Genomic DNA, 7,017 nt, shown 5'->3' on the forward strand with positions numbered 1-7,017 from the left:
CTTCGGAGCGATATGCGAAGGGGTTATGTTGGCATGGTGACGAGCCGTGGAGCCGTGAGCATCGCTGTAGTAAAGGGAGACTTCTTATGATTGAACCAATAGAAGAAGAGGTCATTGAACATCCAGAAGAGAACCTTGAACATAAAGAAGATGCGGAAGAAGAGCCACAACCGACTGACGTTACAGTACACGCACTAGCCGGCTACTCAAACCCACAAACGATGAAAGTTGGAGGCCTTCTCAAACAACAACCGATCAATGTTCTCATCGACACGGGCAGTACTACTAACTTCCTAAATAGTAAGCTTACTGTTTGGATAGCAATGCCTATCGAGAATCGCTGCAGGTTTGATGTTAAGGTCCCCGACGGACGGATTTTGAATTGTGATCGTAGGCGCCCGCAGGAGAAACTATTGCTGCAGGACCAAGAGATAATTACAGATTTATTCCTTCTCCCTCTTAACAATCATGAGGCCATGCTCAGAATTAAATGGTTGCTGACATTAGGTGATATTTCCTGAAATTTTATGAAACTAATTATGAAATTTTACAGTAAGGAGAAACAGGTGACATTGCACGGTAAACGTGGGGGCGACATAACAACGATTTACACACAACAAATGGAGAAGGTTTTGCATAAAGCATGTAGCAGCTTTTTGGTACAACTTGAGCAGCAAACTAAGGGAAAGCCAACAAAATTTGAAGATCCAAATCTACTTCCTTTGCTTGCTGAATTTTCAGATATATTTGACGAACCGCGCAACCTACCTCTTACCCGTCGGCATGATCATTGTATAACGATTTTTCCAGTCAAATCTCCAACAAATGCTTAGCCATATCAGTATCTACATCTCCGGAAGGATGAAATAGAAAGTATTGTAAAAGAGATGCTCAAAACAAGAGTTATTCGGCCATGTTGCAGCCCCTACTCTTCACCGGTGCTCCTCATACGAAAGAAGGATGTAATATGGTGATTATGTATTGATTACCGAGCTCTCAATGGCATAACCATCAAGGATAAATACCCTATTCCAATAGTAGATGAGTTGCTAGATGGAATATGATGATAATTTTTCCAGTCAAATCTCCTGCAAATACTCAGCCATATCAGTATCCACATCTCCAGAAGGATGAAATAGAAAGTATTGTAAAAGAGATGCTTGAAATAGGAGTTATTCAGCCAAGTTGCAACCTTTACTCTTCACCGGTGCTACTTGTACGCAAGAAGGACGGAACATGGTGAATATGCGTTGATTACCGAGCTCTCAATGGCATAACCATCAAGGACAAATATCTTATTCCAATAGCAGATGAATTACTAGATGAAAGGGAGCACAAATCTTCACAAAGCTGGACCTTCGATCCGGGTATCATCAAATATGAGTATGCGAAGAAGACATACCGAAAACCACCATTTGAACACACAACAACCACTATGAATTTTTACTTTCTTCAAAAGAAGGTGGAATATCTTGGGCATATCATATCAGAGGAAGGTGTGGCAGTAGACCCGTTCAAAATTGGAGCAATGCAAAACTGGCTAACCCTGAGGAACATAAAATTGCTACATGGTTTTCTGGGTTTAACAAGCTACTACTGCAAGTCCGTGAAAAACTATGGAGAGATCAGTGCACCACTTACTGTTAGGATCGGAGCGGCAATAAGAGGGGGGGGGGGTGAATTAGTGCAGTGGATTAAAACTTCGATTTTAACAAAATCTTTCGTACGATAAGAACGAAACTTGAAAAGTTTAACTTGAAAGTGTATTCTTAAAGTTGCACAGCAAGGGTAATAAGGAACTAAAGCAGTAAGAAGATTTGCAGTAATGTAAATGACAATTATAAAATGCAAACCAGAGATTACGCCGATTTTTAGAGTGGTTCGGTCAAATGACCTACTCCACTTGCGATGCCCCTCTTCGATGAGGCTCCCACCTTCCACTAGCAAATCTCTTGAAATGGAAGGGTAAACACCCCTCTTACAACCTTTTACAAGCAGCTCAACCTCTTACAAATTTTCAATAAGAAAGGAGGAGGAGAACTCTCTAGCAAATTGAAAACAAGACTTGCTAAGACTTTCTAAGACTTTTCTCTCAATCAAAATGCTTCTCAAAAGTTGTTACCTCAGCTGAGATTTGAGGGGTATTTATAGGCCTCAAGAGGATTCAAATTTTGGGCTACAAAATTTGAATTCTCTTAGGGTTCCCGGTGCTGGAGGTGCCACCGCCCAGCCAGGCGGTGCCACCGCCCAGCGCTCGGGTGCTGGACGGTGCAACCGCCCAGCTAGGCGGTTCCACCGCCTGGCTTTCCGATTCATTGGTTTGGCTTAATTTTCGCCCAAACCAAATCTGACTTTGGGCCCAGTTGGCCCCTAACCAGGATATAGGATTATCTCTTAATCCTAATCCTAATTACAGGTGAACTACATAACACAAAAAAAACATCCTAAGCAAGTTTTTTAACCGCGAACGTCGAGTCTTGTTCCGGCGAGCTTTCCGACGAACTTCTTCCGACGGACTCCCTGCAAGCTCCCAATCTTTGTGATGACTTTAACGAGTAGCCGAGCCTTCTCGGTGATCTCCGCGAGCCTCCGACGATTTTTTTCGGCGAACTTCCGACACGTTCTCGATTTCTTCTCGGTTGGTTCCGGCAGCATCTCCGATGATTCTTCGGTCTCTTAAACGTCCATCGAGCTCGACTCCGGTATCATTGCTTTACGTTTTCTGGTTATCGTAGTTAATGCTGCACACTTAACTCAATAATATGGATTAGATCAATTAACCCACCAATTGATTATATCATCAAAATCTGAGATTCAACAATCTCCCCCTTTTTGATAATGACAATCAATTGATGACGGAGTTAAACATTACTCCCCCTATCTATATGCCATATTATGAGAAGATAAAAAACACTTGAATTACATCCCATTGGATTCAAGCATAACCCGATAAGTTCTAATCGTAGAACTTATCGTTATCCTCATTAAACAATAGTAAGTACGAAACTTCGATGAAAATCATAAGTTAAATGATACGGGACGAATTTTGCTACGACAGAAGATAAAGATTTTCAATATAAATTTCATGATATCAATCTTGTGATATTTTCAAGGATTTGCAAGTCATATAAGATATTCATATCACACAGAAGATAAAGATTTTCAATATAAATTTCATGATATCAATCTTGTGATATTTTCAAGGATTTGCAAGTCATATAAGACATTCATATCACACAAGTTTTTGTAATTCATATTAGTCATGCTATCGTTCTGGTGTAAGTCATCACTTCTCCCCCTTTGTCATCAACAAAAAGAGACAAGCCAACTAATTGATGATCATAGAAAAAGGTTTAGCATTTATCAAAGTTCATCATTCAAATTTGCCAGAAATAGTTTATCCAAAAGACATCATTATCTATGCAGATTAAGATAGTAGTTATCTAAAGGAAAGATCAGTTATTGTACAATCGATGACAAACATGAACTTGTTTTTAAAAGCAAACAGGACAGAATAAAAAGATACATCAATTTAATCCTTAGGAGGTAATCCACAGTGCTGATACATGATATCTATTTTTTCATTCATCTGTCGTAGTGTCTTCAAAATTTCAACTTGTTGATTCTGAATTTGTTCTTGCTGTGATTTGATCTGAGATAGCTCCGCCATAATGATATCTTCAGAGGAGGAAACAGGAGCTGAAGGTGCTGCTCCAAAGGGACTAGGAGGAGGAGATTCACTTCCCATAAGAATTGGTGTTTCGGGTTGTTCTATTGGTGTAGGAATTGGATCCGTCCTTCTAGGATGCCTAACCCATATGCCATTGCTAAAAGTGCACCTAAGTTTTTTTAGCAGGTTTTTATTTATTATGTTATATCGATCATTTTGAATAGATTCTTCATCGGGTGGAATGCAAATGTCATAGGCATGAAGAATTCTAGTGATTAACCTCCCATATGGCAATATAGTATCTTTAGTCATAATTTCCTACATGTGTTGGCGAATCAAGTACCCAAAACAATTATGTTGACCGGTCATAATCCAATACATGGTTCCTATCTCTAATTGACTTACTTCGTCAAGATGAAATTGTTTGGGGAATATGATGCTTGTGATAATGTGATGAAGAATTTTAGAGTTGAAAGGCATTAAGTGTTCACAGCTCTTGGGTAGGAAGTCAAGGTTTGGATTTGCAAAAATTGTTTTCACGGCTTCGGAATAGGTTGCTCCTATTTTTTTGACGTCCCATTTACCTTTAAAATAGCATCCCCTATCTTTTTCAGTTATGCCAATTAGCTCACAAATGGTGCTGTCAAAAATTCTAATGGGTGTTCCTAGAATATAAGTGCTTAGGCTATCATTGTCTTCATATAGGTTGGCATAGAACAATCTCACTAACCGTGGATAGATTGGTTCATCTATTTGTAGTAGAGGTAGAGCTTCTAGTTGAGCAAACCACTTAATGGGATCTAAGTCCTCTAGTTCATCCAAATCAACGTATTTTCCCTTATGGACACATCGTGTTTCAAATTTTGGAAAGCTAAAGGCTACCTCTTTTGATCTAAAAAGGTCATGGTTATATGAATCTCCTTCAATCCTTATTCCTTTTGATCTCTTTGGAGCCATTTTCTAGACAAGATGATGATGAAATTGTGAAAAATAAGCAAGAGAAAGAGAAAAGAAAGGAGGGATTTCAAGTATTACCTTGTGGAGATTATGTTGAGAGATGGAAAGCTTGGACCACCAAGAATCCTTCTCCAATGTTTCTAAGAGTTAGAATGAGGGTTAGAGGGAATGGGAGAGGGTTTTGGAGAGGTCTTTCTTCGGGTTGGGGGCGGTGTCACCGCCGGCCCTAACCCCTCGGGTTAAAAGGGTGACTCGGTCGGTGTCACCGCCAAACTGGTCGGTGTCACTGCCTGGCGCCCGAGCGCCAGTCGGTGCAACCGCCGGATCTGGCGGTGCCACCGCTGGCATCACGCGGAGGAAAGAAAAAAAATTTTCTTCCTTCCTTTTGTTTAGCTTCTTCCCTCAAGATCATAATTTATACTTTAATGGATCATTTTGAATTGAAGAAGAAGGAAGAATTCAAATTCATAAATGAAGGGAAAAGAACGAGTCCTTTTTGTGAAGTTCATTTTAGGGACAATTTAGCATGCCTAATTCCCTTCGGATGAATTCAAATTGGTCTTCATTCAAAGCTTTTGTAAATATATCTGCTAATTGATGCTTTGTGTCAATGAATTCTAGAACAACATCATTGTTAAGAACATGATTGCGTATGAAATGATGCCTAACATCTCTGTGCTTAGTTCTAGAGTGCTGAATTAGATTTTTAGTAAGGCATATGGCACTAGTATTATCGCATTTTATGGGAATATTTTCAAGGTGAATTCCATAGTCTTCTAATGTATTTTTCATCCAAATTACTTGTGCACAACATGCACTTGCAGCAATGTATTCGGCTTCCGCCGTAGATAGTGCAACTGAATTTTGTTTCTTGGAAGTCCAAGAAACAAGTGCATGTCCTAAAAATTGGCATGTTCCGGATGTACTTTTTCTTTCTATCCTACATCCGCCAAAATCGGCATCTGCATAAGCTATTAGATCGAATTTTTCAGATTTTGGATACCACAATCCTAAATTTGGAGTTCCTTTAAGATACCTAAATATTCTTTTAACACTCTTAAGATGAGATAATTTAGGATTAGATTGAAACCTAGCGCAAAGTCCTACACTAAACATAATATCCGGTCTAGTCGCAGTGAGGTAGAGTAGACTACCTATCATTCCCCTATATGTTTTTTGATCGAAACTTTCACCATTTTCATCCATATCTAACTTAGTCGCAGTACTCATAGGGGTGTTTATTGCTTTTGAATTATCCATGTTAAATCGTTTTAACAATTCTAATGTATATTTAGATTGGTTAAGATATATACCATCACTAAGTTGTTTGATTTGTAATCCCAAAAAGAAAGTTAATTCACCCATTAAACTCATTTCAAATTCAAGACTCATACATTTGGCAAATGATTCACATAGTGATTCATCCGAAGAGCCAAACACAATATCGTCAACATAAATTTGCACAATAAGAAAATTATTTTCAAAATGTTTAATAAACAATGTAGTATCAACCTTGCATTTGGTAAAATTATTTAAAATAAGAAAGGAACTAAGCCTTTCATACCAAGCTCTAGGAGCTTGTTTCAAGCCATAGAGAGCTTTAGTCAATTTGAATACATGATTAGGAAGAAGAGAATTTTCAAATCCGGGAGGTTGTTCGACATATACTTCTTCGGAAATAAAACCATTCAAGAAAGCACTTTTGACATCCATTTGAAATAGTTTAAAATTATTACTACTAGTATAGGCAAGGAGCATCCTTATGGCTTCTAATCGAGCCACGGGAGCGAAAGTTTCTTCGTAATCGATACCTTCTTCTTGGTTGAAACCTTTGGCCACTAATCTAGCCTTGTTTCTAACCACGATACCATTTTCGTCTTGCTTGTTTCTAAAGACCCATTTAGTACCTATGACTAAGTGGTCACTTGGTCTAGGAACAAGCTTCCATACCTCATTCCTCTCAAATTGGTTCAATTCTTCTTGCATTGCAATGACCCAAAAATCATCTTTTAAGGCTTCGTCAATGCATTTAGGTTCAATTTGAGAAAGGAAAGCGGCGTTAGCACAGAAATTTTTGAAAGAAGAACGAGTTTGAACCCCTTTTGATGTATCTCCTATAATTTGCTCTTTTGGATGAGCATCTACATACTTCCATTCTTTTGGTAAAGAAATTTCGGAAGAAGATACATTCAAATGGCTATTTTGAGGAGAGGGTTCATTTAAATTCAAATTATCAAAACCAAGATCATCATCAAAATCATTTTTCTTTAAATCAGAAATTTCATTAAAAACTACATGAATAGACTCTTCAATTACTAAAGTTCTTTTATTAAAAACCCGAAAAGCTTTAGAAACGGAAGAGTAACCAAGAAAGATGCCTTCATCGGATT

The sequence above is a fragment of the Musa acuminata genome, chromosome BXJ3-6 (genome assembly GCF_036884655.1).
Source record: "Musa acuminata AAA Group cultivar baxijiao chromosome BXJ3-6, Cavendish_Baxijiao_AAA, whole genome shotgun sequence".
NCBI classification, from domain to species: domain Eukaryota; kingdom Viridiplantae; phylum Streptophyta; class Magnoliopsida; order Zingiberales; family Musaceae; genus Musa; species Musa acuminata.